Here is a 21,482-nt window from a genome sequence, read left to right as displayed (position 1 = left end):
CTTGACTAGCTATTCCCTCACATAGCCGTGCGTTATATACGAGCGACATGACCAGACAGTGTAAGTCTACAGCGATACCCTCTCTGTTTTTCTTTCATGCTGCACTCTTCTCATCTTAGAGGAACAGACCATGTATTCAGCTCCTTAAAAAAAAAGCCCCCAGTAATCAGAGGATCTAAAAGAAAAAAAATGTGGTTAAGATTGGAGCGCAGTATAGACGACTCCTTTACATTGCTGTGCGGCAGCTGACTGACTCCTTTACATTGCTGTGCGGCAGCTGACTGACCCTGATTAAATTAGAGAGAGTCTTTGATGCTGTTCATCTTTGTAGGCAGGGGGGGGGGGGGATATTTTTTTTTATGTATAGTGGAAACCTGATCCTGTTACTAGTCGTCTTCATGCAGTAAAGGGGAAACAAATATGTTAGCAAAACAAACATTTAATGATTGCCACCCCAAAAAACATGAAAATGAATGTTGCTATGCAGTAACTGTGTGCAGTCCTGTAATTTCTGCTATTTATATGCCAGATTCTTCCTCCTTTTCTGGGACAGGAAGCCATATTAGCTCACATGTGGCTTCCTTTTCTGTCACACAGTCACCCAGAAAGTCCACTTTCAGCTGTTCTCTACACCCTCCTCTTCTATTGTGCACCTACCATAGAGACATGGCACGCAACTGATATGGGACCCCATGGAAGGAGAGGGCCCCTGCACTGAACTGCTTTTCATGACACCCTTGTAGAAGCTAGCTGACTATATGAGCTGTATAAATCCATATGCAGTTAGCTCCCCCTACAGGTAGCTACTGGTACAGAAATTTATCAAGTCAGAAAAACCACCGATTCTCAGATATATTATGAAAGTAATCAGGTCAGAAGGGTGGACGTTAACATTAAAGGCGCAGTACAGGGTTCTAAGTGAGGCTGGGGCCCATTCTAATTTTTCTAAGGGACCCCATGATTTCTTTGGACACCCCCCTGCTCCCCCTCCCATGCCTTTAATCCTGCTTGATAGAATCTATACCTGTAGAGAGGGAATCCGTACCACGTACCAGTTACTGGATGCCAGCGCCTGCGGAACATTTGAATAAAGTTCTATGTTTGTATTATATTGTTGGCACAGGGTCCTGCACCTGCTGCGGTTTTTCCAGTGTTATCAACCACGGAGCTCGCCAAATGTCCCAGTGTATGCGCATCTTAAGGGTTATTAAGGGCTATTTTCAGCCTTTTTTCGGGCGGTAAATGTCCCAAAAAACGGCTGAAAAATCGGAAGCAGAACTCCTACTAACATCTGCCCATTGATTTCAATTGGAAATACGGCGTTCCGTTTCGACGGGGCGTTATTTTACGCCTCATTGTCAAATAACGGTGCGTAAAAACATGCCCCGTAAAAAGAAGTGCGTGTCACTTCTTGAGCCGTTTTTCATTGACTCTATAGAAAAACAGCTAAAAAAAATGCTAGTTGCGTAAAAAACTTCTGAAAATCAGGAGTTTTTCCCTTGAAAACCGCTCCGTATTTTCAGCCGTATTTTGTTAAGCGTGTGAACAGAGCCTTATAATTAGATCATGAACGTTTTGACAGAATATATCTATCTATCGATCAGTTTATCTCTCTAATATTCGTGTCATTTGTAGAAAGTCCCTGATTACTCGGGTGTGTTCAGTCCCAGGTGGAATGGCTTTATTTGCTGCTGTCAAACAGGATTTAGGGTGATGTTTGTAGGAAAACTCCACTATGGGTCTGAGTAAATGAGGAGCAAAGTGTTTGTCTTATTCCATAAGTGGTGACAAGTCCCTGTCGCCACCTAAAGAAACTGAGCATAAGCTCCAGGTGTGAGGGATCAGCGGCGTTATTACCACATTGTTCAAGGGAGAAGCTAAAAGAGGGGAGAGATTGGAATAAGGATAAAGACAAACAAGTGACAGGAGTATTGTCTAGTTTGGTGATACGTGGGTGGTCACTGGTCAGATCAGACTCTATTATATATCATCTATCAATCTCCTATCTATCTCGCTATCTGTCTATCGCGATCTATCTATTTATCTATTGCTCTATCTCATATCTTATCTATCGCAGAGTGGAAAGTGATCGGATTATTGTCTAGGTGGTGATACGTGGGTGGTTGTTAGTCAGAGGATATCTACCTATATCATATCTATCCTGCTATCCTTCTAGCGATTGATCAATCTAGCCCGTCCATCGATCGATCTAGCCTTCCATCCATCCATCCATCCATAGATCGATCTAGCCTTCCATCTATCCATCGATCGATCTAGCCTTCCATCTATCCATCCATCGATCGATCTAGCCTTCCATCCATCCATCCATCGATCGATCTAGCCATCCATCCATCGATCTAGCCATCGATCGATCCATCGATCTAGCCATCGATCGATCCATCGATCTAGCCTCCCATCACCCCAGATGTGCTATAACAATGACAGCCACAGCGAATGTCTTTCTAACTCCAGGACACTTTTTAGAAGTTCTAATTAACCATTAAAGCCACTTGACCATGTAGTCCCATGTCCTCAGCAGGCAGACAGACATTGAATACACAGACTGTAGGTGTCCACATAGTCATGGAGATATGCGTGGAATGCTGTAGCTCTCTTGTGTGACGTCATGGCAATATATTTGCTTCACCTGGTGATCTAGAACAAAAGATGTTCTGTATGACTTGGGCCCGAGGAATGTCTTCGGCCCAACCCCACAAGCCTGTTAGATTTGTATCTGGCTTGGATCAGTCTTGGCAGGATGCTCACTGTCACTCTTATGTGTCGGAGTAATATACCTGTTCTGTATTACATGCGTGAAGGATATTACCACCTAATATACACGCCAGCATTCATGCAGCGGAGGAGGTTCCCGACAACTTTGGGTTAAAGTCCTACCCTGGTGGGAAACATCAGGAGGCAGTCGGGTTGTTCCCGTACACATTCGATTCCATTCGTTCCACCTATAAATATCTACTGTGTGTGGCCAGAGATGTTCATGAGGTCCACCATGGTGACCACTGTAGGTTCCTGGAAGTAACTGAGGGCTTAGTCTAAGGGAGTCCATATCTTCATTATTGACCCCGCACTGAGGTATGGTCTTTGATGCAGAAGACTCCAGGGAAAGTCTCTGCATTATATGAACCAGCAGGTGAAGTCAATGGGCGGTCAGAGGTCAAAGCTAAGGTGAGATGGCAGCGGTACCAGGGAGCAGATGAGAGATGAAGTCACAGATGTGGCCAAAGATTGGGACTTCATTAGCAGCCAAGACGTCACAACCAGGGAGAAGAGCAGAAACCAGATACGGGGCAAAGATTCCAGTCAGGAATCGGGGCTAGAAGCAGGAACATGTCACATAGTGACATCATCAGTGAGCACTGGTGACATAACACAGCCGGCTGATTTCTACAGGAGAGGGCTGAGCATTAAATCTCTTATTCCGGTTTTTAATTATCCGAAGTTGGAATTACAGACTGTCTGTGATAAGAGGTTCTATATGTCACCAAGGTAACACTTCCTGTCCCTCTACTGTAACGCCTCAGTGCTCTTATAGGGACACAACCAGTCAGATTTTACGCCTTATTTTCTTACAGATGAGATCTAATTGGTTTTCACGTGGACCAGTTATTCTATAACTCTAAGCTTCAAGAGCACAGGGGCAGGAAGTGTTGTCATGGGGACACACACGAAATCTTTCCTGACATGAAGGCAGATAATTTTTTTAAATACACCATTGGGGATTTTTTTGACTTATGGAACTTTTATTATAACTGTTTCTTGGAAGTAAGTGTAGTTTAATAACTAGACGGGTGTGAGGGTAGTCTGGTGGTGACCCAAATTTCCACCGTATGAAGGAAACCAGTGTTCTGGTATATCGCTATGCAGTCACATATCTCCTGGCAGCTACATGGTTAAGCCGCAGCTGGGTTCCTGGTTGTGTTTGGACTTGTCGTGAAGACTTTTACAGAATTAATTGGCCCCCAGGGTGCAGAGTATAAGCTTCATTATAGAGGGTGGAGGCCTCCAGTGCAGCGCTCTCCAGGGAGTAATGTGTCTTCATTAGGGGAGCGCAAACAAACAAAACACAAGATAAAATCACACAACACAAATACTGAAACAATAGAGACCTCTCCCAGTGAAACCAACGAATCTTAATGGTATCAACTTCCCGCTACACATTCAATATGGAGGGCTAACAGACCCCGTTGGGAGTAGGGTTGCCACCGGACTGGTTAACCATGGGCCTGGCTCTTATTTACACTAGGAGGGCGGTGGCGGTCCAATAATTTCTATAAGGTTACTTCATATATGGATTGAATACGCCTTTGTCAACCCCTGCTCATTTGACTTCCCTCCTATGACTACTGTAATGCATACCCGGCTCTGCTACATCTTTGTTATGGAACCTTGGCTCATCTTACTACCCTCCCTACTACCGCTATTGTACCGCATACCTGGCTCTGCTACATCTTTGTTACTGATCCCTGGCTCGACTGACTATCGCTACTGTACCGCATCCCCAAATCTGCTATATCTGTTACAGAAGCCTCCCTTGTCTGACTACCCTCCTGACTTTTTCTATTGTATCGCATACCCGGCTCTGCTATATCTCTGTTACAGAGACCTGACTCATCTGACTTCCCTCCTGACTGTGACTACTGTACTGCATACACAGCTCTGCTTCATCTCTGTTACTGAACCGTGGCTCGCCTGACTACCCTGCTAACTACTGCTACTGTATCGCATACCCGGCTCTGCTATATGTCAGTGATGGAACCCTGGAGAATCTGACTAGCCCCCTGACTATGGCTACTCTATCGCATGCCCAGCTCTACTATATTTCTCTGTAATGGTATGTTCACACGGCTTATTTACGGATGTAATTCGGGCGTTTTAGCCCCGAATTACGTCCGAAAATGTGGCTCAATAGCGTCGGCAAACATCTGCAAACATCTATTCTGTTCCGACGGTCATTTTTTTTACGCCCCGCTGTCAAAAGGCGGGGCGTAAAAAAGACGCCCGCGTCAAAGAAGTGCCTGTCACTTCTACAGACGTAAATGGTGCCATTTTCCATGGACTCCATGGAAACACCGCTCCATTTACGTCCGTAATTGATGCAGCGAAAAAGCGCCTCAAAATTCCATGACGGCTGAAATTACGTAGCTGTTTTCAGGAGAAAACAGCTCCTGAATTTCAGACGTAATTGCTCGTACTCGCGTTTTTCGCGGCGTCCATTACGGACGTAATTGGAGCTGTTTTTCAATGGAGTCAATGAAAAATGGCTCCAATTACGTCCCAAGAAGTGTCCTGCATTTCTTTTGACGAGCCATCTTTTTTACGCGCCGTCTTTTGACAGCAACGCGTAAAAAAAGACAGGTGTTCGGCACAGAACATCATAAGACCCATTGAAAGTAATGGGCAGGTGTTTGGCGTAATGGAGCCGTTTTTTAAGACGTAATTTGGGACGTAATTACGTCTGAAACTTGATCGTGTGCACACAACCTCTTTTCAGACGTAATGGAGGCGTTTTACGCCTCGAATTACGCCTGAAAAGACGGCTCCAATACGTCGGCAAACATCTGCCCATTGCTTGCAATGGTTCTTACGATGTTCTGTGCCGACCACCTGTCATTTTACGTGTCGCTGTCAAAAACGGCGCGTAAAAAAGAAGGCTCGTCAAAAGAAGTGCAGGACACTTCTTTTGATGTAATTGGAGCCATTTTCTCATTCAGGCTGGGTTCACACAACCTATTTTCAGATGTAAACGAGGCGTATTATGCCTCGTTTTACGTCTGAAAATAGGGCTACAATACGTCGGCAAACATCTGCCCATTCATTTGAATGGGTTTGCCGACGTACTGTGCAGACAACCTGTAATTTACGCATCGTCGTTTGACAGCTGTCAAACGACGACGCGTAAAAATACAGCCTCGTCAAAAGAAGTGCAGGACACTTATATACATTATATGCGGGACACTTATATACATTATATGCGGGACACTTATATACATTATATGCGGGACACTTATATACATTATATGCGGGACACTCATATACATTATATGCGGGGCACTTATATACATTATATGCGGGACACTTATATACATTATATGCGGGACACTTATATACATTATATGCGGGACACTCATATACATTATATGCGGGGCACTTATATACATTATATGCGGGACACTTATATACATTATATGCGGGACACTTATATACATTATATGCGGGACACTCATATACATTATATGCGGGGCACTTATATACATTATATGCGGGACACATATACATTATATGCAGGACACTTATATACATTATATGCGGGGCACTTATATACATTATATGCGGGACACTTATATACATTATATGCGGGACACTTATATACATTATATGCGGGACACTCATATACATTATATGCGGGGCACTTATATACATTATATGCGGGACACTTATATACATTATATGCGGGACACTTATATACATTATATGCGGGACACTTATATACATTATATGCGGGACACTCATATACATTATATGCGGGGCACTTATATACATTATATGCGGGACACTTATATACATTATATGCGGGACACTTATATACATTATATGCGGGACACTTATATACATTATATGCGGGACACTCATATACATTATATGCGGGGCACTTATATACATTATATGCGGGACACTTATATACATTATATGCGGGACACTTATATACATTATATGCGGGGCACTTATATACATTATATGCGGGACACTTGTATACATTATATGCGGGGCACTTATATACATTATATGCGGGACACTTGTATACATTATATGCGGGACACTTGTATACATTATATGCGGGGCACTTATATACATTATATGCGGGACACTTATATACATTATATGCGGGACACTTATATACATTATATGCGGGACACTTATATACATTATATGCAGGACACTTATACACATTATATGCGGGACGCTTATATACATTATATGCGGGACGCTTATATACATTATATGCGGGACGCTTATATACATTACATGCGGGACGCTTATATACATTACATGCGGGACGCTTATATACATTACATGCGGGACGCTTATATACATTACATGCGGGACGCTTATATACATTACATGCGGGACGCTTATATACATTATATGCGGGACGCTTATATACATTATATGCGGGACGCTTATATACATTATATGCGGGACGCTTATATACATTATATGCGGGACACTTATATACATTATATGCGGGACACTTATATACATTATATGCGGGACACTTAGATACATTATATGCGGGACACTTATATACATTATATGCGGGACACTTATATACATTATATGCGGGACACTTATATACATTATATGCGGGACACTTATATACATTATATGCGGGACACTTATATACATTATATGCGGGACACTTATATACATTATATGCGGGACACTTATATACATTATATGCGGGACACTTATATACATTATATGCGGGACACTTATATACATTATATGCGGGACACTTATATACATTATATGCGGGACACTTATATACATTATATGCGGGACACTTATATACATTATATGCGGGACACTTATATACATTATATGCGGGACACTTATATACATTATATGCGGGACACTTATATACATTATATGCGGGACACTTATATACATTATATGCGGGACACTTATATACATTATATGCGGGACACTTATATACATTATATGCGGGACACTTATATACATTATATGCGGGACACTTATATACATTATATGCGGGACACTTATATACATTATATGCGGGACACTTATATACATTATATGCGGGACACTTATATACATTATATGCGGGACACTTATATACATTATATGCGGGACACTTATATACGTTATATGCGGGACACTTATATACGTTATATGCGGGACACTTATATACGTTATATGCGGGACACTTATATACGTTATATGCGGGACACTCATATACGTTATATGCGGGACACTCATATACGTTATATGCGGGACACTCATATACGTTATATGCGGGACACTCATATACGTTATATGCGGGACACTCATATACGTTATATGCGGGACACTCATATACGTTATATGCGGGACACTTATATACATTATGTGCGGGACACTCATATACGTTATATGCGGGACACTCATATACGTTATATGCGGGACACTCATATACGTTATATGCGGGACACTCATATACGTTATATGCGGGACACTCATATACGTTATATGCGGGACACTCATATACGTTATATGCGGGACACTCATATACGTTATATGCGGGACACTCATATACGTTATATGCGGGACACTCATATACGTTATATGCGGGACACTCATATACGTTATATGCGGGACACTTATATACGTTATATGCGGGACACTTATATACGTTATATGCGGGACACTTATATACGTTATATGCGGGACACTTATATACGTTATATGCGGGACACTTATATACGTTATATGCGGGACACTTATATACGTTATATGCGGGACACTTATATACGTTATATGCGGGACACTTATATACGTTATATGCGGGACACTTATATACGTTATATGCGGGACACTTATATACGTTATATGCGGGACACTTATATACGTTATATGCGGGACACTTATATACGTTATATGCGGGACGCTTATATACGTTATATGCGGGACGCTTATATACGTTATATGCGGGACGCTTATATACATTATATGCGGGACGCTTATATACATTATATGCGGGACGCTTATATACATTATATGCGGGACGCTTATATACATTATATGCGGGACACTTATATACATTATATGCGGGACACTTATATACATTATATGCGGGACACTCATATACGTTATATGCGGGACACTCATATACGTTATATGCGGGACACTCATATACGTTATATGCGGGACACTCATATACGTTATATGCGGGACACTCATATACGTTATATGCGGGACACTCATATACGTTATATGCGGGACACTCATATACGTTATATGCGGGACACTCATATACGTTATATGCGGGACACTCATATACGTTATATGCGGGACACTCATATACGTTATATGCGGGACACTCATATACGTTATATGCGGGACACTCATATACGTTATATGCGGGACACTTATATACGTTATATGCGGGACACTTATATACGTTATATGCGGGACACTTATATACGTTATATGCGGGACACTTATATACGTTATATGCGGGACACTTATATACGTTATATGCGGGACACTTATATACGTTATATGCGGGACACTTATATACATTATATGCGGGACACTTATATACATTATATGCGGGACACTTCTTTCAGACGTAATTTGAGCCGTTCTTCATTGAACTCAATGAAGCACAGCTCAAGATTTACGAGCGTCTCAGACGGCTCTCAAAATGCGAGGAGGAGCAATTACGTGTGAAACGAGGCAGCTGTTTTCTCCTGAAAACAGTCTGTCTTTTCACACGTAAATGCCTGCTATGTGCACACGTAGTGACCAAAAACGTCTGAAAATACGGAGCTGGTTTCAAGGGAAAACAGCCCCTGATTTTCAGACGTTTTTTGAGCAATTCGCGTTTTTCGCTGCCTTTTCGCAGCTTTTTTTACGTCCGTTAAGTGTCCCGCATATAATGTATATAAGTGTCCTGCATATAATGTATAGAAGTGTCCCGCATATAATGTATATAAGTGTCCTGCATATAATGTATATAAGTGTCCGGCATATAATGTATAGAAGTGTCCCGCATATAATGTATATAAGTGTCCCGCATATAATGTATATAAGTGTCCCGCATATAATGTATATAAGTGTCCCGCATATAATGTATATAAGTGTCCCGCATATAATGTATATAAGTGTCCCGCATATAATGTATATAAGTGTCCCGCATATAATGTATATAAGTGTCCCGCATATAATGTATATGAGTGTCCCGCATATAATGTATATGAGTGTCCCGCATATAATGTATATAAGTGTCCCGCATATAATGTATATAAGTGTCCTGCATATAATGTATATAAGTGTCCTGCATATAATGTATATAAGTGTCCTGCATATAATGTATATAAGTGTCCTGCATATAATGTATATAAGTGTCCTGCATATAATGTATAGAAGTGTCCCGCATATAATGTATATAAGTGTCCCGCATATAATGTATAGAAGTGTCCCGCATATAATGTATAGAAGTGTCCCGCATATAATGTATAGAAGTGTCCCGCATATAATGTATATAAGTGTCCCGCATATAATGTATATAAGTGTCCTGCATATAATGTATATAAGTGTCCTGCATATAATGTATATAAGTGTCCCGCATATAATGTATAGAAGTGTCCCGCATATAATGTATAGAAGTGTCCCGCATATAATGTATAGAAGTGTCCCGCATATAATGTATAGAAGTGTCCCGCATATAATGTATAGAAGTGTCCCGCATATAATGTATAGAAGTGTCCCGCATATAATGTATAGAAGTGTCCCGCATATAATGTATAGAAGTGTCCCGTATATAATGTATATAAGTGTCCCGCATATAATGTATATAAGTGTCCCGCATATAATGTATATAAGTGTCCCGCATATAATGTATATAAGTGTCCCGCATATAATGTATATAAGTGTCCCGCATATAATGTATATAAGTGTCCCGCATATAATGTATATAAGTGTCCCGCATATAATGTATATAAGTGTCCCGCATATAATGTATATAAGTGTCCCGCATATAATGTATATAAGTGTCCCGCATATAATGTATATAAGTGTCCCGCATATAAGTGTCCCGCATATAATGTATATAAGTGTCCCGCATATAAGTGTCCCGCATATAATGTATATAAGTGTCCCGCATATAATGTATATAAGTGTGCCGCATATAATGTATATAAGTGTGCCGCATATAATGTATATAAGTGCCCCGCATATAATGTATATAAGTGTCCCGCATATAATGTATATAAGTGTCCCGCATATAATGTATATAAGTGTCCCGCATATAATGTATATAAGTGTCCCGCATATAATGTATATAAGTGTCCCGCATATAATGTATATAAGTGTCCCGCATATAATGTATATAAGTGTCCCGCATATAATGTATATAAGTGTCCCGCATATAATGTATATAAGTGTCCCGCATATAATGTATATAAGTGTCCCGCATATAATGTATATAAGTGTCCCGCATATAATGTATATAAGTGTCCCGCATATAATGTATATAAGTGTCCCGCATATAATGTATATAAGTGTCCCGCATATAATGTATATAAGTGTCCCGCATATAATGTATATAAGTGTCCCGCATATAATGTATATAAGTGTCCCGCATATAATGTATATAAGTGTCCCGCATATAATGTATATAAGTGTCCCGCATATAATGTATATAAGTGTCCCGGATATAATGTATATAAGTGTCCCGCATATAATGTATATAAGTGTCCCGCATATAATGTATATAAGTGTCCTGCACTTCTTTTGACGAGGCTGTATTTTTACGCGTCGTAGTTTGACAGCTGTCAAACGACGACGCGTAAATGACAGGTCGTCTGCACAGTACGTCGGCAAACCCATTCAAATGAATGGGCAGATGTTTGCCGACGTATTGTAGCCGTATTTTCAGGCGTAAAACGAGGCATAATACGCCTCGTTTACGTCTGAAAATAGGTTGTGTGAACCCAGCCTGACTCTATTGAAAAACAGCTCCAAAAACGGTCGCGAAAAACGCGAGTTGCTCAAAAAGCGTCTGAAAACAGCTCCGTATTTTGAGACGTTTTTGACTCTGCGTGGGCCTTACGGAGTCCTGGCTCATCTGACTACCCTCCTGACCACTGCCACTACCACTACAGCATACCCGTTTCTGCTATATCTTTGTTACTGAACACTATCTCAGTTGACTACCGACCTTGCTACTGTACACATACCTGGCTCAGCTACAACTCTGTTAAAGAACCCTGGATCGGCTGACTTCCCTCCTGACCACCGTTACATTACCGCATACCCGGCCCTGCTATATCTCTGTTACGGAGCCCTGGCTCATCTCACTACCCTCCTTACTACCGCTAGTGTACCGCATACCCGGCTCTGCTATATCTTTGTTACGGAGCCCTAGCTCATCTGCCTACCCTCCTGACTACCACTACTTTATCGCATACCCAGCTCTGCTACATCTTTGTTACAGAGCCCTGGCTCATCTGACTACTCTCCTGACTACCAGGTTTTCTACGTCGCTTCCTGACTACGTTACATTCTCTAACATTATCCAGATAATTAACCACCGGACTAGCAAGGGGTCAGCTGAGAACCTCCACCCTAACCAGAGGAGTGCACCCCCATATTTACACCCCAGGGGTTGACTATATCTTTCCTATTGCAGATCCCTTACCCAAGTCTTCATATGTTATTCATGTTCCCCATAACAGAGGCAGTCACATTGCCTCCATTACAACACCACCCACAGTGACCCTATGAGAGAGTCGGCCAGCAGCAGTGCCCCTATAATAAAACCACCATAAATCACATTGCTTCTATTACAGGACCAGTCACCGTGCCAGCCTGCAGCAGTGCCCCCATGATCGAACCTATCAAGCTGGCACCAGTGCCCCCATAACAAAAGCAGTCTGCAACAGCACATCTAAAACAATACACCAAAGCGGACAACCCAATTCTCGACAAAAGCCCCCCCCCCCCCACTACGAGCTGATCATAGCGGGTCCCATCATATTATAACAGCATGCATGCGGGCGGTTGTGACCGTTCCAACTGAGCATCTTCACAACTGAGCATCTTCATCTTGTGTACTGATCCTAGTAGACCTAGAAAGCATTACTATGGGAGACGGGAAGGGTCAAAGTTCAGGTAAGAGACACGTATGCATAGCGGTGACTGGTTGACCAAAGATATTGCTCCATAGCTTCCAAAATGGCTGACAAATGTTGATACTAGCTTAGCATTCAAGAGAACATGGAAATCTTGCTACATGGGGTGGAGGGCCACTTTAATGAACATGTTGGGATCCGAGTTTGTCTTCGTAATCCAATCGTTTTATCGCGTAAGATGCAGATAATGAATATTAGGAATTGAAGACGCTCACAGCGGAGACCGGTGATCTGAGGCCGTGTCTCTGGTGGATGATACCACAGCGTTAAATTCAACCTTACTAAGCTTTGTCCTGTAATACAATGCAAAAATCAATGACCTTTCTCTCCGCAGAGTCAAGGACAAATCTCGCCGGGGGAGTTGCCTACAACGGCTAGAAGGACGAAAAAGCGAAAAGTTACGCACCATAAAATCCCCAGTGAATATAGAACTTTATGGGTCGTCCTCTTCAGTCAACTTGTAATAACTTCTATTTAGCTGTTTATCTGTTTCTAGAAAAGCTGGGTGGCAACCAATATGGCCATCAGGGGTTAATACACAGCTTTCCCAGAACCGGATTGCCAGTAACGAGAGGTTTGGGTCCCTGCTTTCCTCAGATGGGATATGATGTGCAACAATGATATGGACTGGTGCCACAGTGCCCCTATAACAGAGGCAGCGACAGCGCTGCCTTGCCTTCATAACACAGCCAGTCACTGTACCTCCATTACAGGACCAGCCACTGTGCCCCTATAAAAGAGACGGCCTGCAACAGTGCCCCCATAACAGCGCCTATTACCTGGTTCCATTACAGTGTCGAAACAAAAACACTGACCGCCACAGTGCTCGCATAGAAGAGTCTGTCACAGTGCCTCCATATCAGCATCTGCCACAGTAACCCCATACCAGAACCAGTCATAGTACTATTATATCAGTGTCTGCCACCGTAACCTTATAACAGAGCCAACAGTTCCCCCATATCAGTTGCTGCTACAGTAACCCCATAACAGAGCCAGCCACATTACGCTATATCATCACCTGCGACTAACCCCATAACAAAGCTGACCATGATGCATGTATAACAATGAAAATGGCAGTACCACCCAAACAGAACCAGTTACCGTACCCCCATATCAGCACCTGCCACAGTAACCCTATAACAGTCATAGTACCCCCATAACAGAACCAGTCATAGTACTATTATATCAGCACCTGCCAGAGTTGCCTTATAACAGAGCCAACCACAGTTCCCCCATATCAGTGCCTGCTACAGTAACGTCATAACAGAGCTAGCCACAGAGCCCTATATCAGCACCTGTGACAGTAACCCCATAACAAAGCTGACCATGATGCATGTATAACCATGAAAATGACAGTGCCACCCTTTCAGAACCAGTAACAGTGCCTCCATATCAGAGCCTGCCACAGTAACCTTCTAACAGAGCAAACCACAGTCCCGCTTGCCACAGTAACGCCATAACAGACCTACCCACAGTGCCTCCATATCAGTGCCTGCATTAGTCCCTTGTTAACACCATAACAGTGCCAGTCAATGAGTTGCCAGCTCTGCCAAGAGTCCCTTTATTCCTGAACACTTCTGGAGGAGTTGGCAAGTCTGCCCCTTCTGACACCCGCTCTTGCCCGCGGCTAAGAATCGGAGAATATGAATATCTACCGGTTTTCTTCTCTTTCTCGTTCAGTTATCTCACTATGTGCCATCTCCTTCTCCCTGCGTCATTCACCCCTTTGCTTGGCGCTCTACACTTTTATCCTCCGTACCCTTGTGTATCCATTCTGGCTGAGATCCTTTCATCCTGACAATGTGCTCGATTTCTGTGACTCGGGCCGCCAGCCGCCATGGCACGGTGCCCACACTTATCAGGTTTCCCTTCAGATTCTCTGCCAGATCCTGGGGTGACCTCCTGGCTTCCAACCACGAGACTACAATCCCCATCCCTTCTCTGTAATTTCCTATATCCTGAAATTCTAAATCCTCAAGAGCCGCTCCCTCACGATTGAGATGGGCAAATTTTTGCCCATAGGGGGCAGTATTTTTGTGCAGATATAGTAAAGATGTCTAAATTGAATAGTGACTACCAGGAAGCTGAGATATGGGGTGCTGTTTGGTGCGATCCTCACACTGTAGAATAATTTTAACAGTCTCTATGGCTGCCTGTAACATGAAGGGTCGCCATAATTTTTTTTATTGCCCTAATATAGTCAGTGGCTTAAATTGAACCTCCTGGGCCCCAATGCAAAGTCGTTAACGTGGCCCACCACCTACTATATGCCATTTATAATAGTTTTGTCGTCTTATGTGACCGAGGGTCCGTTGGGCCCCAGGTCGCCAAGACCGGGTGCAACTGCTACCTTACCACCCGCAATAGCTAACCCTATTAAAATAGGTTCCAAAATCTAAATTTTTGACCTTGCAACCCTTTGGTGCTGCTATTTTATTAACGAGAGCAAAAAAATCACCAGTGACTACTTTGGTTCCTCCATGTCCATAGGTAAGTACAGACACAACCAAAGCAGCTCTACACTGGGAGGACCCAAGAAACAACACCCCATATCTCAGCTTCTGATACACCTATGAGTTTGACTTTGTGGGGTTGATATATTGAAGATCACTGAAGTCACCCCTGAACTTTTTGGGTTTAAGTGGAGTTGGACTTTAGTAAGAGTCAACCAGAATCGGCCCCTTGAAAAGGTTTTTTTTTTTTAAGGGAAAAGCGGCAATGAAAAACCACTCTCTCAGACTTCCCTCGTTCAGGAGGAGGAAGTCTTAGTTCTCCCATATTTTGCCAAGGATGGAGAGGTCAGCGGAGGAGCTGAATAATTTATATAGGGGTGATATATTTCAGGATGTTTTCCTACGTACGTGTGTTTCTTAGAGCTGAGGTGGAGGGATTTATGTGTTAACAGGAAAAGGGGATAAATCTCACATCCTTCATGTGTTTAGTCGTCTGTTTGCCCTGTGATATTAATAAGAACCCATAAAGTTTTAAGGGGGGGGCGGCAAATGTGGACACGATTGCTCATTTCTGATGCATTGGCTCACAGTGCCTGACTGTAAATACGCTGCAATGACTACAGTCCAGCACTTGTTCTCTTCTTAAAATTTTGCAATACTGGAAGCGGATCACTGAGCAGAAATAAACAAGTATAGGACTATCTTAAAGGTGTTGTAATAGTTACTCAGGTGTTCCCCTTTAAATGAACGTTAACAAGATGTTAACACAGTGGCCAGAGCCGGCGTCAGCACCCGGTGAACCCGTGCAAGTGCCGGGGGCCCACTGCCGTGGGGGGTGGGGGGCACTCGGCTGCCGGATGCTGACGCAGGCTCCTTCAGGAGTGAAATCTTTGGCCAGAGCATTGCCGAGGCTCTGACCAGAGATTCCGCTCCTGGAGAAGCCCCTGACGTCACTATCCATATATGGACAGTGGCGTCAGGGGCTCCTCCCAGGAAGGAATTCCCAGCCAGAGCGTCGGCAATGCTCTGGCCAGAGTGTCCACTACTAGAGGGAGCGCCAAAGGTTTTCTCTACATGGAAGGGGGCTGTGTGGCACTTCCTGGGAGGGGTGCTGTGTGGCAGTACTTACATGTGGGCTTTGTTGCCCTACCTACGAGTGGGCTGTGTGGTACTATCTACAGAGGGCACTAAATATATGGGGGCCTAACTTCTATATGGTGGTATAAAAAGGGCCTAAATTCTATATGGGTGCACAAAGTTTTCTGCCATTTTACTGCCACCGTGAGTTGACCCGCAAAGGGCCCTACTAAGTCTGTGTCACCCAAGGCCCACATAAACCTGGAGCCGGCCCTGACCGTGGCACACAAGCATACGGTTACTTCCTCTATATGAGGCATGATCAGCGTAAAGATTATAACACGAAGAATTTTATTGCAGAAAATCTGCAACCTAATACAGCAGCAGAGTGGATGGGATTTGAACAAATTTCATCCACACGCTGTGTAAAAAATGTTCATAAATTATTATTTTTTAATCCCCAGCCTGTCAATTTATGTTGCAGAATCGCCGGTTTTCAGTTGCAGGTTTTCCCCATTGAATCCAATAGGGAGCTAAAACAAGCAATACATTTTTGTGGCGGAAAAGCTGCTATTTCGCATACTTGCCCAATTCTGTGCTTCTGCGTCCATCCTGGCCTCCAGGGACGACGTTTTATCCCATGTGACTGCTGCAGCCAATCACAGATTGATGAATCTTTCCTAGCCTTAAAAGGCCAGCGTGCGCACCAGTGCAAAGTTTCCTAGCCAATCCCTATACACCCTAGACTTTAAAAAGGGCTCTGCCCTTTCTCTCCTTGCCCAGCATTGTTGTCTGCCCATGTTCGTCATTGAAATTGATCCCTTATTTGTATCCTGCATCCAGTGTTCTCGCTTCCTGTGCCAAGTGTCATCTGTGCCAAGTGTCATCTGTGCCAAGTGTCATCTGTGCCAAGTATCAGCTACGCCGAGTGTCTGCCAAATCTTCTACCCAGGTATTCTTGTCCTAAAGACTATCGTTGATTGTTGTTTGGCCAGCTGCTACTCCGCTATGGCGGAGCGGCCTAGTGGGTCCACATACCCCATAGCCGTGACATAGAAGCAGTATTATAGTAGTTATATTCTTGTATATAGGAGCATTATTATAGTAGTTATATTCTTGTACATAGGGAGCAGTATTATAGTAGTTGTATTCTTGTATATAGGAGCAGTATTATAGTAGTTATATTCTTGTACATAGGGGGCAGTATTATAGTAGTTATATTCTTGTATATAGGAGCAGTATTATAGTAGTTATATTCTTGTATATAGTGGGCAGTATTATAGTAGTTATATTCTTGTATATAGGGAGCAGTATTATAGTAGTTATATTCTTGTATATAGTGGGCAGTATTATAGTAGTTATATTCTTGTATATAGGAGCAGTATTATAGTAGTTATATTCTTGTATATAGTGGCAGTATTATAGTAGTTATATTCTTGTATATAGTAGTATTATAGTAGTTATATTCTTGTATATAGGAGCAGTATTATAGTAGTTATATTCTTGTATATAGGAGCAGTATTCTAGTAGTTATATTCTTGTATATAGGGAGTAGTATTATAGTAGTTATATTCTTGTACATAAGGGACAGTATTATAGTAGTTATATTCTTGTATATAGGAGCAGTATTATAGTAGTTATATACTTGTATATAGGGGGCAGTATAATAGTAATTATATTCTTGTATATAGGAGCAGTATTATAGTAGTTATATTCTTCTACATAGGGGGCAGTATTATAGTGGTTATATTCTTGTATATAGGGAAAACACTGAGAGCAAAGGAGTCATACACTATTGGGATAAAGTTTGCCAGTGGCATAGAAAAATAAACTTTATTAGGACAATACAAATTACATATAATTTAAAACTAGACTGCAAATCCAAGACCTGTACACCTCCCAAGTGGCATAGAGGAACCACTCCTTATAGATGCAGCTACGGGAAGAAAAGGGTCTTTCTGACAATTAATGACATGTCAGCTAGGGCTGAAGCAAAAATTGAATGCGATTGAGTAGCAATAAAGGCAAAAAGCCAGAGTATATAATTTAGATAAATTGCATCGTATACACAGCCAGACTCATAGTAATATTCTAGGTAAGTAATTGTAAGCTGGACTATAGTAGTGACCAAAAAAGTGCTTCCATACGCCCACATAGAGCAAGACGAGTCTTCCCAACAAGTATAGCCACAAGAAAAAAAGGCAAGTGAAAAATATAGGGCACAGTATAGAATGTTACTAACCCATATGGTTCCTGTAGTTCAGTGACTTCCCGAGTACGGAGAGACCCCGACGTGCGTTTCGCGTGGATGGCTTTTTCAGAGGGGTATATATAGGGGCAGTATTATAGTAGTTATATTCTTGTATATAGGGAGCAGTATTATAATAGTTATATTCTTGTATATAGGGGCAGTATTATAGTAGTTATATTCTTGTATATAGGGGCAGTATTATAGTAGTTATAATCTTGTATAGAGGGGGCAGTATTATAGTAGTTATATTCTTGTATATAGGAGCAGTATTATAGTAGTTATATTCTTGTATATAGTGGGCAGTATTATAGTAGTTATATTCTTGTATATAGGGAGCAGTATTATAGCAGCTATATTCTTGTACATATGAGGCAGTATTATAGTAGTTCTGATCTTGTATATAGGAGCAGTATTATAGTAGTTATATTCTTGTATATAGGAGCAGTATTATAGTAGTTATATTCTTGTACATAGGGGACAGTATTATAGTAGTTATATTCTTGTATATAGGGACAGTATTATAGTAGTTATATTCTTGTATATAGGGGCAGTATTATAGTAGTTATATTCTTGTATATAGTGGCAGTATAATAGTAATTATATTCTTGTATATAGGGAGCAGTATTATAATAGTTATATTCTTGTATATAGGGGCAGTATTATAGTAGTTATATTCTTGTATATAGGAGCAGTATTATAGTAGTTATATTCTTGTATATAGGGGCAGTATTATAGTAGTTATATTCTACTATATAGGTGCAATATTATAGTAGTTATATTCTTGTATATAGGAGCAGTATTATAGTAGTTATATTCTTGTATATAGGGGGCAGTATTATAGTAGTTATATTCTTGTACATAGGGAGCAGTATTATAGTAGTTATATTCTTGTATATAGGGGCAGTGTTATATTCTTGTATATAGGGGGCAGTATTATAGTATTTATATTCTTGTATATAGGGGCAGTATTATAGTAGTTATATTCTTGTATATAGGGGGCAGTATTATAGTAGTTCTATTCTTGTATATAGAGAGTAGTATTATAGTAGTTATATTCTTGTATATAGGGGTAGTATTATAGTAGTTATAGTCTTGTACATAGGGGGCAGTATTATAGTAGTTATATTCTTGTATATAGAGGGCAGTATTATAGTAGTTATATTCTTGTATATAGGAGCAGTATTATAGTAGTTATATTCTTGTATATAGGGGCAGTATTATAGTAGTTATATTCTACTATATAGGTGCAATATTATAGTAGTTATATTCTTGTATATAGGGAGCAGTATTATAGTAGCTATATTCTTGTATATAAGGTCAGTATTATAGTAATTATATTCTTGTATATAGGAGCAGTATTATAGTAGTTATATTCTTGTATATAGGAGCAGTATTATAGTAGTTATATTCTTGTATATAGGAGCAGTATTATAGTAGTTATATTCTTGTATATAGGGGCAGTATTATAGTAGTTATATTCTTGTACATAGGGGGCAGTATTATAGTAGTTATATTCTTGTACGTAGGGGGCAGTATTATATTATTTATATTCTTGTATATAAGGTCAGTATTATAGTAATTATATTCTTGTATATAGGAGCAGTATTATAGTAGTTATATTCTTGTATATAGGGGCAGTATTATAGTAGTTATATTCTTGTATATAGTGGCAGTATTATAGTAGTTATATTCTTGTATATAGGGGCAGTATTATAGTAGTTATATTCTTGTATATAGGGGGAAGTATTATAGTAGTTATATTCCTGTATATAGGGGTAGTATTATAGTAGTTATATTCTTGTATATAGTGGCAGTATTATAGTCGTTATATTCTTGTATATAGGGGCAGTATTATAGTAGTTATATTCTTGTATATAGGAGGCAGTATTATAGTAGTTATATTCTTGTATATAAGAGCAGTATTATAGTAGTTATATTCTTGTATATAGAGGGCAGTATTATAGTAGTTATATTCTTGTATATAGGAGCAGTATTATAGTAGTTATATTCTTGTATATAGGGAGCAGTATTATAGTCGTTATATTCTTGTATATAGGGGCAGTATTATAGTAGTTATATTCTTGTAAATAGGAGCAGTATTATAGTAGTTATATTCTTGTATATAGGGGCAGTATTATAGTCGTTATATTCTTGTATATAGGGGCAGTATTATAGTAGTTATATTCTTGTATATAGGAGCAGTATTATAGTAGTTATATTATTGTATATAGGGGGCAGTATTATAGCAGTTATATTCTTGTAATATAGTAGTATTGTTTTTGTCTATTAGCAGATTGCCACAGGCATGGAAACAGTTTCCCTTTAATTTGCTTATTCACAGTAAAAAAAGTTCTGAAAGGTCACAATTCAACTTTTATTGTCTATACTTTGAAGGAGCTTGTGAGTCACAACTCAACGGAGCTTACAAAATTCAGAGATTGTCAAACCGCTTCATACATGTTATAACAGGTAAACACAGAAAAAGGCCATACTTGCAAATGGACACAGCCAGGTCAGAAAATGCTGATGAAGGAGTGAGCAGGTGCTTTAAATAATAATAGCCACTCCCACTGGTCTTGAGGGGAGTGGTGTGTGGTGCATGGGATGTGTAGTAAGAAATAATAAATGAATAGTGTGTGTGTGCAAGTGTAATACTATGAGTGAAATATAGGGGGCAGTAATGAGTAAAGTGCCTCAATAGAAATAAAATGGATAATGGGGTGCAAGTGTGTGAAACATGGAGGGATAGTGTGTACGTCATGAGGCACA

The 21,482-nt window shown here is 40.8% G+C and overlaps 1 protein-coding gene across 1 annotated transcript in view; it reads right to left on the bottom strand.

Annotated features, from left to right (window-relative positions):
* Positions 1-14,756, bottom strand: part of PDE6G (phosphodiesterase 6G) — a 53,216-nt gene extending 38,460 nt beyond the window's left edge. Inside the window, exon 1 of the mRNA XM_075846842.1 lies at positions 14,588-14,756. The gene's annotated coding sequence lies outside the window, so the exon portion shown is untranslated. The remainder of the gene's footprint in view (positions 1-14,587) is intronic.
* Positions 14,757-21,482: the final 6,726 nt, after the last annotated feature.

The sequence above is a fragment of the Rhinoderma darwinii genome, chromosome 13, assembly GCF_050947455.1.
Source record: "Rhinoderma darwinii isolate aRhiDar2 chromosome 13, aRhiDar2.hap1, whole genome shotgun sequence".
NCBI lineage: Eukaryota > Metazoa > Chordata > Amphibia > Anura > Rhinodermatidae > Rhinoderma > Rhinoderma darwinii.
Note: the sequence above shows the minus strand (reverse complement) of the source record. Positions and strands in the feature narration are given on the sequence as shown.